Here is a 15917-nt window from a genome sequence, read left to right as displayed (position 1 = left end):
ATTTTGATCTGAAATTATTAGGTGTTATCTTAATATGTGCTGTGAACATGCATGATTTTTTTCAGATTTTTTCACAATATTTAAATTTAGATTTAGGCCGCATGTCACACGGTGACATGCGAAAGGTGCATGTCACCTGATCTCTATCCGTATGGGAGTTCCCTAACTTCTTAATTCCCCTGGATCCTGGGTTGTCGCTGCATTCTGCTGCTAGTGTTGGTTTCAGAATCCTGAACGACCTGGCGGTCTTGCTGCTGGTCATTGTTTGAAGGACAAGCAGACGACAACTAAGGATAATTATTTATTTTAGAGTTGAAAGGAAAAAAAAAACTGCTTGTAAGAGCTATGTTGTGTATGTAGGATTATTGAAATTGTCGGTCTGCTAATATTTTGAAATATGGACTGATGTTAACATTGACTGTGGATTTGTCAGTACTTTCTCTGATCAAGGCCATAGTTGGCTGAATGAAAGTAAACTGCTAACTCAAGACCCTCGTAAGTGTTTTAACCATACCATGGATATGTTACCTCCAGGTTTTATTTGTTTTTGTACATGATCTGAGATTGCTTTTTTCGATAAAGGGCGCTTTCATTACTTTAGAAAAAGTATTACACCCGGCCTCTGCATAATATGATGCACACAGCCGCACTCACACATAGTATCAGACCATTACATGAAAAACTGAAAACACCGAAAACAAAGAGAGTGCCTAGAGCGCAGAAGGCTCTATCCGTAGATTACGCCGCCATCCATGTTGGGAAAACATATCCTTCGCCACATTCTCCAATCGTGTAGATACCTCCATAAAGAGGTCGCGGTTCTCTATACGTTGAAGCAAAGACCACGAACGGAGCAAAGCGGTGTACCGGTAGATAACCTGCAAACATGAAGAGTTAATATCATGGAAAATCTTGTCATTTCTACATAGCCATAGCGACCAAATAATGGCGATCGCCCCCACCCGAATAAAAGTTTTGAACCTACGACTCCACCCCATTGAGCCAGCTACCAAAAAGATGTGCCACGCTCCGAGGTGGGTATAAGGTAGAACCTATTTGGGTTATTGACCATATAGATCTCGCGAATTGTCACTCAAAGAAAAGGTGGTTGATAGTCTCATCATGAAGACAAAACACACACTTTTTACTACCTTGCCAATTACGCTTAACAAGATTGTCCTTAGTAAGAATTACCCCCCTACGAAGATACCAAGCAAAGACCTTCGTCTTCAATGGAATCTTCATAGACCAGATTTTTGTATTCTTAAAAACTGGCATATCGGATTGGCTCAACGCATTATACATAGAATCAACAGAGAATTTACCACTCTCATTTAGATTCCATCGAACCACATCAGACCCATGCAACAACTGGACCCTCTCGAGTCGTTGAAGCAAGGTATTCCAGGCCACAAGCCTGGGACCTATGAGGTCACGTCTGAAAGCCATTTCCAATGGTGAATTTTGCATCACCGTTGCCAGGGTATCAGATTTGTGGCGTACAATATTATATAAAGCTGGATATTGTTTCCGAAGAGTGGTGTTTCCTAACCACTTGTCTTCCCAGAACCTTATCTGAGATCCATCCTTAATTGAGAAATATGTATATGGGAAGAAGAATTTCTTAGTCGCCATAAGACCAGCCCAAAAGTGTGAGTCTCCATGTTTCCATATCACCTGGGACAAAGCCTTTGAGCCTACATACTTTCTTTTGAGAATTGTTTGCCATATACCTTCTTCTGAAAGAAGCTTGAATAACCATTTTTCAAGTAGGGCTCGATTCTTGATCTCGAGATCACGAATTCCAAGTCCTCCCTGGTCTCTTGGTCGGCGAATCACATTCCATTTAGCCAGTCGGTATTTCTTTTTCTCACTATCTCCTTGCCAAAAGAATCTAGATTGAAAATAATCCAACCGTCGCAATACTCCTTTAGGCAACTGGAAGAAGGAAATCATATACAGTACCATATTACTTAGTACCGAGTTAATGAGAACCAACCGCCCACCTAGAGATAGTAACTTTAAGTGAAGAAAATAATAGTTTTAACTCAAGACCACCAGCATGTAAATACTAACCTACATAACTACTTCAAAATGAGTTAATCTTCGGTTGTGTTCCAAGATTTCTAATGAAATATGCCAATGCATTGGAGGCACCTTCCAAATAAGAGAACGGAAAATACATGGTATATATAGATGTTACGAAAACAATCTAGCAGTTGAACTGCTCATAAAAGTTTTAACCATTAGCACCCACATTTGATCTAAATAAAATAAAAATTAGCACCCAAATATCATCTTTAATCACATAAGTAAGAGTAGAGAAATTTGTGTAGGGTGAACTGAACAAGGATGAAACTATAGGTGAGCGGCTGAATTACAGTTTTTGCAAGAGTAGAAACTATGTGCTCATGTGGTCATCGGCACTACTAAAGTTCAATGTCCTCTTATGAGTGTTCAGTTCATGTTCTCCATGGTGACTACCCATCTTCCTCCATTTTCTCATGCTCATGCTTCAACACCCGATTTGTGGTCGGGCGCTCTTCCATCACCTTCCAGTTCATTTACATCTCCTCATGGATACTTTTGAACTTCTATTCCATCTTCTCGCACTCCTGCTTCATCACCCTGTCCATGGCTGCCTGTTCTTGCCTCACCTTGTTGTCCAACTCATTATGCTCGCACTGCATCCTCTTGCCCATCTCATCACATTCGTGATGCACATGCTTATCCACTCCCACATTGTTGTGACACACCTTTGAATCCATGGTCCATACAAAATGTATCATTCGGCTAATTTTAATTATTCATTTGGTGAACAATAAGAGGTCAAATCACTACTAGGAAAAGGCTTATCACCGGCGCACCAAAATCCCTTATCCCCGCGCACTAGAGCCCGCCGGTGGGAAAGGGCCGGTGATAATCTCTTATTGTCGGCGCACCAGCCCGTGCGCCGGTGGTAACACGAGTTATTGCCGGCGCACCAGCCCGTGCGCCGGTGGTAACACGAGTTATTGCCGGCGCACCAGCCTGGTGCGCTGGTGGTATTCATTCCAGGATTCAAAAAAAAGTCAGATCTAGATCTAGGTCAAGTTCTAGCTCGTCACTATTGCACCTCCATCACCGTGGTCGGCGCCATCAGCATGGTTGTCGCTGTGGCCGTGTCCGTATGAGTGAAAGGAGGTGGCCGCCTGAGTGAGAGGAGGTCGCCGGAGAAGCTTGTTGGAGGGAGGCCACCGGATGTAGAAGCTCGTCGGAGGGAGGTCTAGGAGGTGGTCGCCGAGGTGGTCGCTGGTGAGTGTTGAGAAGGTTCTTGCCGGAGGGAGATGAAGAAGGTAGAAGAGGAGAAGGGAAAGTGGAGGGAGGAAAAGGGAAGGTTGCCGGAGGAGGAGGAATGGAGAAGGTGGCCGGAGGAGGAGGAAAAGAGAAGGTGGCCGGAGGAGGAGGAAAAGAGAAGGTGGCCGGAGGAGGAGGAATGGAGGAGGAGGAGAAAGAGAAAGAGAAGGAGAAGTGGAGGAGGAGGCGAGAAGTAGAAGAGGAGGAGGAGGAGGAGGAGCCGGCCGAGTCATTCCTATATACCATTGGTTACAGCCGGCGCACCTAGTATGGTGGTGCGCCGGGGGTAATTTTTTCTTTTTTTCCATCAAAATCTAAAAGCTTAAAAATGTCCTGTTTCTGTTTTGAATTTGACGAATCCATTTTTGTCCAAACGACCGTAGGTGGTTGAATTCGGATAAGAAATTTCACATAGATACTTTTCGATATAAAAAAGTATTTTCATCGGAGGTCGTATGCAACCAGAAATCCCGTTTTACCGAAAGATGGGGCCATTTTGCATAATATATTGAAATTCATTTTTTCAAATTTTCATTAAAACTAGATTACATATTACATGGACAGTTAAAAGGATTTTATTTTTTGAATTTTTATCATTTTCATCTATTTTTTCGAAAACTGAAAAGGCGGTCCGGGGGGGGGGGGGGGGGGGGGAAATTACATCAACCCTTACACCCGGCGCACTAAACTCCTCCTGCGCCGGCGGTAGTTGATTACCACCAGCGCACATACATGGTGGTGCGCCGGCAGTAAGGTGGCCTTGATTTTCAGTTTCGGTACTGACCTGGTTCACCCTTACCCCCGGCGCACTAAACTCCTCCTGCGCCGTCGGTATTGGGTCATCACCGGCGCGGCCGAAACATGGCTCGCCAGTAGTATTTAGCACCGGCGGGCATGGGTTTTGGTGCGCCGGCAATAAGATTTGCAGCTATAGGCTTTTTCCTAGTAGTGAATTTTGTGAATAGTAAAACCAGGTGTAGTTTTTGTTTAGTACCATTGATCTAATGGGCTACATACCTACTGTTATTCAGGTTGCAGGATATTAGTATTCAAAACAGTCAACGTGAGCTACCTATCGTCTTTCAAGGTCTGAAGAGAGTGCTTCATTTTCTAAATCCACCACAGATTTAAAACCACAACTCATATACCATATACTTGATTACTTGTAGGTACACAAGAAGCATTAAAATGAACATGACTTGTACCCGGCATGAATCAGAAATAGTCAGAAAAGTAAATTAGAAAGTACCACAATATTATTAATATCCCAAAGCCGAAATGTGCTCCAAGACGATAGAAGTAACACTATAATAATTCATAGGTTAATTTTGCTTCTTAGCCTAACCCAGGATGTAAGCATAGCTGAATTTACTCCTGGACTACTTCATTAGTAATTGTTTGAGCTTTAATAAGCGCAACACAAAATGATAGAGAATCTGCACATGCCTTTGAACCTACTACTGAATACTACCTAGACATCAAGCAAAAGCAAAACAGATCTGAACAAGTATAAAAATACAGAGAGTGATATATTATTAGCAGCTATAAAGTCAATGAATTTTAGTAAGACATTATAGCAGCAGCTACGAAATAGTATAATATTTTGCACATCTAATAAATCAATATATACCATGATACACTTAGCCTAAAGGGTGGCCGCTGCTTCCATGGTGCGACGGGATGGAGCGGCGATGAGGGGAGGGTGAAGTCTGAGGAAGGATGGCATCTGAACGTGAAACTCGTAACTACCCTTCTATTAAATTAAAATAAATGAATAATTTCAGTACTTATCAGTACTTTCCAGTACTTAATTTCGAGTTATTTTCAGTACTACTGATTTTTTCACCGTACGATTAACTAGCGTCAAGGGCTCCTAAATTCCCCAACCATAGTAAAAGTTGTAAAGCTTTATAATGTCTTTCTCATAATTTATGAGAAGCTTGAACAACACGTATCTGATCGTTCATTCTGTAAATGTAGTGGAAATTCCGTAACAGCTACCATGTGTATTATTCTGATTGTACAATATCTTAGTACCTAGTAAAAGAAATCGGTCAGAATAAAAAATCCTTTGCACATACCTTGTGGCAACATGAACCTAGCTAGCTTGCTGGTGACAGTGTTATACGTAAGAGAGAAACATAATACAATACTAAATTTTGGCATAGAAGTTTATATGCATGACTTATATATCCGGACAGAAGGTTTGAACCAGAGAAACTATCATGCGAGAACATATGTGTGCCATGTTAGTTCAACAAAGAACCGGCGTCAATAAGAACTATTAGTTGGCCTGCAAGAGAGTAATTTGTAAACGCCAGGAAGATGGACCTATGAAATCTGACCTGCTAGGACATGAATGTACCAACTCCTGGCAGGTTATGGCTTGTATTTTTTTTTTGGAAGACAGTGTACGTCAATCCAATCTATATCTATACCTAATAATAAAGGAGCTAACGTTTCCGTGGTTTCGTCCGTCAAAAGGCGCTTTCGTCCGTTTTCCTATCCGTCTTTGTCCGTCCGCTGTGTCGTGTACAAACTAGCCATAACAAAAAGAGGATGTCCGAGGCTCCGAGCTATGCACGAGTCCTCCCTAACTTCGACAAGAAAACCCGGATGTCCTACGTATTCTCGGTTGTTTGTCCTGCCCTGATGCATATATAAATTAAAACCTAGCAGCGAAGCCCACGCCCACGCCGATCGATCTATAGATCACAGGTTTGCACCTCTATCGATCATGGTGTCAATACCCTCTGCCCAAGCTCCGCTCGTCCACGTCCCGTTCACCGGAGGCGCTCACGTTTTCTACGCCGTTCAGGTCTGCCGGAGCGGCACGTCGACATGCACACGCGCGAGCGAGTGTGCCGTGCATCGCACTGTCGCGACGCGACGGACAGCTCCTCATCAGAGCCGGCAGCAAAGGAACGCTCGCGCGTCTCTTCAGCACCGTTGACGCCTCCTAGCTTCAAGAGGTACACACCGTTTCTCAGGCCGACCATGTCACAAGATCCAACCATGGTCGATTGATCGGGGTCATCTCGTTTGCTGCGTTGTACAGGTGTTGTACAGGTGTTCTGCTCAAAGTAGCTAGCACTGCAAGTGTTTGAAAGGATGGACTCGGACAGTGAGACCTGATCCTCACTTTCGACCTGCAAGAATTTTCGCTCGTAAGCAGCCCCAGCCCAGGCAATTCTTGTGAGTTGTGACAACGTGAGGAATACTCTTGGTATGTACCGGATCAACACAATCATTGATAGTGTGTTGTTGGTGTGATTCAACGAGGAGGTGCTCACAGCTTCTGTGCAAACACGATAATCACCTGTAAGAAAAGATCTATTCAGCTTATCACTGAAGACATCAATCAATCTACTAATTACCTAAATCATGGCATGCACTGATGCACATGGAACACGCGGTTACAATATCTCAAACAGATTTTGATGAAATCCCATTGTAGAGAAAGGTAAGAGTTTTTGATATATCAAGCTTGGCAATATCCATCAGATGTGGCCTATTCTATAATACCCAATAGCTTGCTTTTTTTTTTTATTAAGTAAGTTCTTTTCTTGCTATCCTGTATGGTTTGGGAACCTATGACGCGTGTAGTATTTGAAATTACACTTGAAGCTGATAAAACTTGTGCTATTATTCTTTTCCTAAATCAGGTTGATCAGCTATCAATTGTAGGCAGGACAATGATTAATTTGCATTTTATCTTCTCCCATGTTTTCCAAAGACAACCAATACCCTCTATACTAACTTTGAACTGTGCATATTAGATACACTTCTAAAAATTACTACATAACATTGTAGCATTTTTAAATTATGGAACTCACTGAAGATAAATATGGAGGCAATAGAGATGCTACTAATACTACACAGGTTCACATATAAAAGGCAATGTAAGAATATCTTTTCGAAAGCATTGTCCAATTGTTTGCTTATCGTGTTTTCCCGGTGCAACGCACGGGCATTTTTGCTAGTAATTCATAATATGAACAAATCCTTGTAATCATAGATGGCCAGGATAACCACTTCATTTGTGGCACGATTAGGATTTACTAGGAAATATGTCCGTGCGTTGCGACGGATTATTTTTTATAGAATATATTTTACAAGATGAAAAATAGCTGCAAAATCAAATCACTCAAGTTACTCACCAACATGCGCGATGCAATTTAAAAAAATGCAAATCGGAAGAACTCACAACTGTGTTTGTATGAAATAACAATGTATGTATATGTATGCAAGGTCTGGCAAGAGGTTTTTGATCTCATAAGACCTTGGGTTTAGTCCAGACGATCTACTTCTTCATCTTACTATGTTGTGATCAGCCTTTAATCAAATAGTGTTGTATCATAAGCATATTTTGTAACCAAATACTCTATTCGTCCAAAATAGGATTTATATGTTGTTTTTGATAAAGATGAACTTTTTAAAGTTTAACTAACTATAGAAAAACCATAAAAAACACAAATGTCTACAGTGCCTAATGCACCCAATTTGAAACCATAAAAAGCAATCAAGTCTAATTAAAGGGGACGGCGGCGCCGCCCGAGGCCCTCGTCGTTGCCACCGCCTGGTGCGCCCGACCCTAGCAAGTCCCGCGCCGCGGCCACAGGTCGCGCCCGGTTAGGCCGTGCGCCCGGCAGCCATCACACTTGCCGTCGTAGATGATGCAGGCCGTCGGGGTCGGGGTCGGGGTCGCTTGAAGGTGCGCCGCGTCGAGATGCAGGGCGTCGGGGTCGGGGTCGCTTGAAGGTCCCCCGCCACCGTCCGCTCCGACTGCGACAAGGCCCTCGCCTTCCTCCAGCTGGGCAACCACCCCAAGGTGCTGCGCCTCACCAAGGAGGCCCTCGCGCGCCACGGCCAGGGATCATCACAGCTCCTCCTCCGCGCCCACTCCACCGTCCACGCTCGCGCCGCCACCACAGGGCCGCGCTCGATGCTGCCCGCCGCGCCGTCGACCTCGCGCCCCACTCCCTCGACCTCGCCCACTTTCGCGCCCTCCTCCTCTACGAGGAGGTCATCGCCGCACATCGATCTCACCGTCATCATCATCTCCAGGTTCCTGGGCGGTCGGGGTCGGCGGCTGCTGCGCCGTGGACCTAGAGATGGTGCAGCGCTGCTGTGCTGTGGCGTCGGGGTCGGAGGCTGCTGCGCCGGGGAGAGAAGAGGAGGAGAGAGAAAATGGATCTGGCTGCTGTGCGTGGTCGGGAGAGGCAGAGGAGGAGATGAAGTGGATGGGTGGGGGTCTGGGGGAGGTGAATGTGGGGTGGTGGGTGGGTGCGGTGCATCTGGCTGCTATGCGTGGTGGGGCTGGGCGGTGGATAGCTGTATTTGGACGATAGCAGAGTGGCGCACCGCGTATGGAGTGCGCTATTGCAATTTGCTGTAGGGTAGCGCATCACACATAGGTGCGCCATTGATATTTAAATAGCAATGGCGCACCTATGTGTCGTGCGTCATTGTTATTCTTACATCTATCTATAATTCAGTTCTAAATTTAGTAGTGGCGCACCACTTATACTAGTGCGTCATTGGTAATTTGCATAGTGGTGCGCCACTGCTAACTAGCAGTGGCGCACCAAAATAGGTGTGGGCCACTGACACCATTCTTATGGCTAGGCCTTTTCCTAGTAGTGTCTGGGAAAAAAAGAAGCGATGTAAGTTTTCACAGATACTTCTTTTTTCCAAATTAGTTGACTTATATTTATCTAGATCAGATCTGGACATGTTTTAGTGTGTAGATATATGTGAATCTACATAAATCTTGGAATATAGAGTGTATCACTTAACTTTGCAGGTTAAAATTATGGCGACTGCTTCCATAGGCCCCCAAGCGAACAATTGCATAACCGTACCATTATGCACGTGCTCCTTCCGCCGGCGCTAGCGGGTCGGGTTAGGTTAGCCCCCGAAGATCCATTTGGATTGTACCCTTGTATTGTACTCGTTGAAAGGGTATATGTACGGTGTACCCTTGTACTCCTTGAAAGGGTATAGGCTGTATGTACGTTTCGGTGTATGTACGTCATCGGTGTATACGTCTGATGGATCGATGTGGTGGTCCTCGTCGGTTGTCACTTTCCATTCTCACGTACCTTCATCAGCTCGTCGCAGCCGCCAGTCCGGCGATCTCCGATCTAGATCCGGCGTCCAACCTTGGCCCGAGTCCACCCCTCCCACGGCCGCCATTCATACCTAGAGTTTTGATCCCTCCGTCTTGTTGTAGCCGGTCGATCCCTCACCACCGCCATTTGCACGTACCCCGGTTAATCGTAGCTAGCAGGCGTGGTTGGTTACCTCGGCGATCTCATATCCTTCCCGCATCCGGTGGATCGCTGGCTGTCACCGCGGTGTGCACGACAATACGGCGGCGGACGTCTGAGTCATCCACCCTCCGCCTCCCCCGCTATTCATACCTAGGGTTTTGATCCCTCCGTCTTGTTGTAGCCGGTCGATTCCTCGCCACCGCCGTTTGCACGTACCCCGATTAATCGTAGCTAGCAGGCGTGGTTGGTTACCTCGGCGATCTCCTATCCTTCCCGCATCCGGTGGATCGCTGGCCGTCACCGCGGTGTGCATGACAATACGGCGGCGAACGTCTGAGTCATCCACCCTCCGCCTCCCCACGATCAACATATAGGTCGTTCCATTCCAAGGAAGAGCACCGCCGATCCCAACTTCCCGTGGCTGCCCAGATTGCCACCGACGCCCAGAAGAGGTTAGCCCCCATGCCACACTGTTATTCTATTCTTATTACATGTATACTTTATACGATGTACTGTCGCATTTGTGCTTAGGGTGTAATTTGTTGTTCAAAATTTTACCAATTTTTTCCAAGCCGAGTTTTTATGTTGATTAGGTCAGTGATGTTGGTTTTATTTGATCAGATGGACGACTATATGGCTTCTGGGATTGACAATGAGAAAGCAACTACAGACGTTGATGACTCTAGATGGGAGGCTTTTGATATTTCATCTTCAGAAGATGAATATGAAGTACCTTCGTCTGATGATGATGATAGCATTTTTGGTGATCCTCAGTATCCGAGTCCGATAATGTGAGTCACTCACATTTTCATATTTTATCAGTACAGTGTGCATGGGAATATTTTGTCCTTGAATTTTGCCTCCTTGTTGCAAATTTTGTAGATGGACATCGATGATGAAGACATCATAAGTGGTACAGATGATGAACCCACTTCTGAAAATACGAGTGATGTATGTTTTCTTTTATCTTACTTGCCTTCTTCCAGGTGAAGATGAATAAACATGTAATTTGCTATTTTCCTACAAATTGCGCAGGTTGTTGTAATCAGAAACAGTGAGCTTACCTACTATGGGATTCTGATTTGGAAGACTTTGCTTATGAAGAGGATGTTCCTGAGCAGTCAAAATCATTAGAAGGGGGGGGGGGTTTCACAGCTGTCAAAATATGAATGCAAAAGCGAAATAAGTTTTTCTTTTGATGCATTGCAATGCATAATAGAACAAATCAAAGTGTCAGTAACAATAACGCCATGTTTGTCATATTTGTTTAGGTGACAGGAAGTTCCCAGCTGGACCATACTAAGCAGGAAGATAATAAGGATCCATATGATATTGATGCTGAAATGAGCAGACAGCGAAAGTATGAGGCTCTAAGGGCCATGATCTTTCTTTCCGAAGTGGCTGCCTATTATTTCTACAACAAGTATGCCAAAGAACATGGTTTTAGCATTCGACGCGAGAAGAAAAAGGAACGCCTTGATGAATTAGGGACACCCATCATTCGGTATAGGCGGTTTCTTTGCTCCAGGGCTGGGCAACGTGAAAGCAAGTACTTAGAAATGGAAGGCCGAACGTATAGGCACCGACCCGAGTCTCGCTCGCAACCGTGGTGCCCATTTCGATGTGTCGTATAACGGAAAAAGGGTGTTTGGACTGTTCCGAGATTTGACGACAATCACAACCATAAGCCTCGCTACGACTGATCAAATCGCTTTTCTTCGGTCTCATAGAAAGATCAAGGCTCATCGAAATCTAGGATCATGTCACCGGGATCTGCTGGGATGAGATTATTCAACATTATGAGGACATTTATCGGTGACACCTGGAAAATACCGACAGGGTAGGATTTGTAAGAAAGGATCTTTACAACATGTCTTGCCGTGAAAAGAGGAAGATGATTGCAAAGGGTGACGCCAACACAACCATTGGCATTATGGAGAAGAGGAAGCGAGATGATCCTGAATTCTATTTTGATTACAAGCTTGGTAAAGGTGGAAAATTGTTACACCTGTTCTGGTGTGATTCTCAGTCTCGGCGAGGACTATGCCGACTTCGGTGACGTGCTTGGTGTTTGACAGGCACGTACAAAACAAATCGGTATGCTATGCCGTTCATACCTTTTGTGGGAATAAACAATCACCGCCAGACTACTGTTTTTGCATGCGCCATTGTCTCGGACGAAAAGGAAGTAACATACAAGTGGTTGTTAGAAACATTCCTGAAAGCCATGTATCAGCAGAAGCCTAAAGGGATCATCACTGATGGGGACGCTGCAATGATCGCCGCTGTTGGCAAAGTCTTTCCAGGCGTGTGGTACCGTGTTTGTACGTGGCATATTGAGAAGAACATGAAGAAGCACATTGACCCCCGGCTCACAATGAATTCCGGTCGCTGCTGTACTACACCACTTCGGAACAAGTATTCGAGGTGAGATGGAGGGCATTCGTCGAGAAGCACCAGACGGAATTAACCAAAGAATGGATGAAGAGGATGTATAGGAGGAAGAAGTTGTGGTCAGCCGCGTATCTAGGAAATGGATATTTCCTCGGAATGAAAAGCAACCAGAGGAGCGAGAGTTTGAACTCCACCCTACACACCCACCTTGACTTTGGACTGACAATGGTGGATATGGTTGTGCACTACGAGAATAACAGTAGCCGTGTCCGGGAGGAAGAGGCCCGCCAGGACACCATAGACTCTCACACAGTACCGGTTGCAATTACCAGGTACAAGGATATAGAGATGTCTGCTGCCCGTAAATTCACTGCTACAAACTTCTACCTCGTTCAAGGGGAGCTGAAAAAGATTGGGGGCCTAGAGATTGTAGATCAACTTGGATGTGCTGGTGGGTTAACAACCTTCGTTGTGTCATGGATGAATAACCGTAAGTATTTGTTTTCAGTGGAGTACAGACCTGAAAGCAAAGAGGAAACAATAACGTGCAGCTGCCGAAGGATGTATCGGAAAGGGCTACCTTGCAAGCACATCTTGTTTGTTTTGCATTTTGTGGGGTGCTCTGAAATTCCGAACTGTTGTGTTCTCCGAAGGTTCTCGAAGGATGCAAGGTATGGTTTGCCCTCGAGACGCGAGAGTGATTTGTACGGATGGGGATGGGAAGGGGTAGCTGAGCGGAGAAAGCATAGCGAGCTTACCCTAATTGGAGCAGAAGCTTTTGATGCAGCATTGCATGACACATAATCTTTCAGCGAGCTTATGAAATGTATGAAAGGCATAATATACAGGAGAAAAGGTGACCAGACCAGTCATTCAACGGCTTACCATGAGGATGCACAAAACAGAGGAGATGCACCAGTAGTGGGTGATCCTGATCCAGCTGAGACCAAAGGAGCACCTAAATTACAAAACAAGAAGTACTATAAGGACAAGGATACGAATCAACAGACATCAAAACATGGCAGGATACTGTCACACGACGAGCGGAAGAAGGAGAGGTTGTGCACTGCTTGCAGTCAACCAGGTCATAACAGAAACAACAAGATGAAGTGCAGGCTACATAAGGAGTGAGTATCTGGTTCAGCCCTACTTAAATAGCTTGCACTAATCTTCTACTATTTTATGTGCCACTCGACTTGTGTGTTATTTCCTGCAATGCGGATATGAGGGACCATCGGAAGTATGAGGAACCACCGGAAGTTCTGACAAGCATATGATGATTAATTGCTTGTCTACATTATGAACTACACTACTTGTTGCACTTGTCAAAGGGCGAATTTTGATACTTACAACACAACAAGGAGAATTTTGTTCACAAATAACATAGAGCACAACTTATGTTTTGCACATGTTGCGAATATGATTACAGACTGCACAAATCACTGAATGATACTTACAACACAACATGGAGAATTTGTTCACAAATAACATAGAGCACAACTATGTCTTGGACACATCGCGAATATAATTACAGACTGCACAAACACATTAGTACTTGCCCCCTTGAGGCTTATCACTCCAAGGCTTGCTTCTTACGCTTGGTCATGGATGAAGATTCATCCTGATTTTTGCATCTGGGGCAGATGTGGTCTGATCTCTGGAGGTGAGCTTGTCCCTCGTTCACCGTGTAGATCTTGTTGTATATCTCATAGCTGAGATAGCCGTCAATAGCTGCGTACTCGAGGTTCATCCAGGATAGTGGCTTGCATTCCCAGAAATCATGCCCTTCCTTCCTTCGCCGGTTGTACTTGAACTCCTTCTTCATGTTGGCAAACTTAGGATCAATGAGCTTTGCTGCAAGATCAGCCATTCCAGCCTGCGGTTGACCTTTAATCTTGAAAATGTCCTGGATGTCGATGTGTCTCTCTTCTGGAACATGAAGACCGGCCGCACGAAGAACTTTTGTGTCATTTCTTTTATCAACACTTGTAAAAGTGTATTGCTTGTGCTTGAGAAAATTCAGTAGGCGCGAACATTGATCCTTGCACCTTTGTCAAGAGCAGCACAAATAAATTCAATAAGTACCGTAATGAACACCGCAGCCCAACCATGGAAAATGTAGGGACGCTTTAAATATTCACGGAGACATATAATGATGAAACCCTACCTAATGTAGTGGAATACAAGAACGTGCTCCCTCATGGCGATTTGCATTACCGCCAACTTGTGTCCGCTAGAGTCATACTCGAGATCCAGACCAACGAAGTTGAACCTGTCCTCGTCCTCGTCGAGCCAACCCTCGTACATACGAAGAATTCTATCAACAGTCGCCGCCTCATTGGTGTAGACGATGTTGATATATGTGCTCCCGTGCGCAAGGATGCGGTAATTCTCCGTCGTGGACTTCTCGTCTCCGGCCACGACGGAGGAAGAGGCAGATGCCATGGACAGCGTGTGAGGAAGGGAGCACTGGGATGCGGTAGACGAACGGCCGGGGTTGGGACAGAATGGTGGAACTGCCACAGTATCGGGTGGGTATAGGGGCGGGAGGCGAACATGCAGTTAGAGGTCTGGCGGCCCATTGGCCCGTTACATGTCTGACGGCCTAACTGAAAAGGTTTTTAGTTTTGATTTGAATAAATCTGCAGCACATCTGGTTAAATTCAAAAAATTCAAAAAAGTTTTAACCAACGGATTATGTTCACAAAAACGTGGGACATATTGGGTAAAAAAATTGGATTTTTTTTCGAAGGTCGAAAAATCGACTAGCTTAGAAAAACTGGTTTGATGTAACCCAAACGGTTCCGTTTCTAAAAATATGGATTTTTCGACCTTCGAGAAACGCTCCAGAAATTTTTGCACACACTCTGGTATCCATCCTAAGACGAAGTGTTAAGTTTTTTTATTTTTTGAATTTCTGTGAAAATAAACTATTAAATTTCAGTTAAATTCGAGTTGGGAAAAAAACAGAAGAAAACTAGAGAACCCTGCTGGATGGTCCATGAGTATTCCTTCCCGCGTCCATGCTCCACGTTAATGGGCTTAGTTCAAACCGCGTTACATGTCCGACGGCCTAACTGAAAAGTTTTTTAGTTTTGATTTGAATAAATCAGCACCACATCTGGTTAAATTCAAAAAATTCAAAAAAAGTTTTAACCAACAGATTATGTTCACAAAAACGTGTGACATATTGGGTAAAAAAAACTGGATTTTTTTTCAAAGGTCGAATAATCGACTAGCTTAGAAAAAGTTGTTTGATGTAACCCAAACGGTTCCATTTCTAAGAATGTGAATTTTTCGACCTTCGAGAAACGCTCCAGAAATTTTTGCACACACTATCGTATCCATTATAAGACGAAGTGTGAAGGTTTTTTCATTTTTTGAATTTCTATAAAAATAAACTACTAAATTTCAGTTAAATTCGAATTGACAGAAGAAACTAGATAACCCTGCTGGATGGGCCATGAGTGTTCCCTCCCCACGGCCATGCTCCACGTTAATGGGCTTAGTATCAGCAGCACATATGCATTTAGGGTTGAAACAGAATTAACCAACGAATTATGTCCTAAAAACGTGTGACACTAAAAATAGTCTGAATTATAAAAAATAGTTTTGACTACAAAATGCACGAAAATTTTTGCTGACATAAAAATAGTACAACCCAATACAATGATGAATTACAATTTCTCCTTTCATTCTATGAGGATTCATCCATATGCATATCTTATGACGTGATATCTTCAATCTCAAGCCTGATGCACAAATCCCTGAACTCAATCTTCAAACATACTAATGAACCTATCATAAGATGAGCTGCTAAACAGAACGCATTTCATCCATCTACAAACTCAATATGCTGCCCCTTGTAGATTGTATAAGCTCCAACCATTTGTCCATCAATAGATCTGCTAT

Source organism: Lolium rigidum, chromosome 6 (genome assembly GCF_022539505.1).
Source record: "Lolium rigidum isolate FL_2022 chromosome 6, APGP_CSIRO_Lrig_0.1, whole genome shotgun sequence".
Lineage (NCBI taxonomy): Eukaryota > Viridiplantae > Streptophyta > Magnoliopsida > Poales > Poaceae > Lolium > Lolium rigidum.
The sequence above is the reverse complement of the archived record's forward strand: the minus strand, read 5'-3'. Positions refer to the sequence as shown.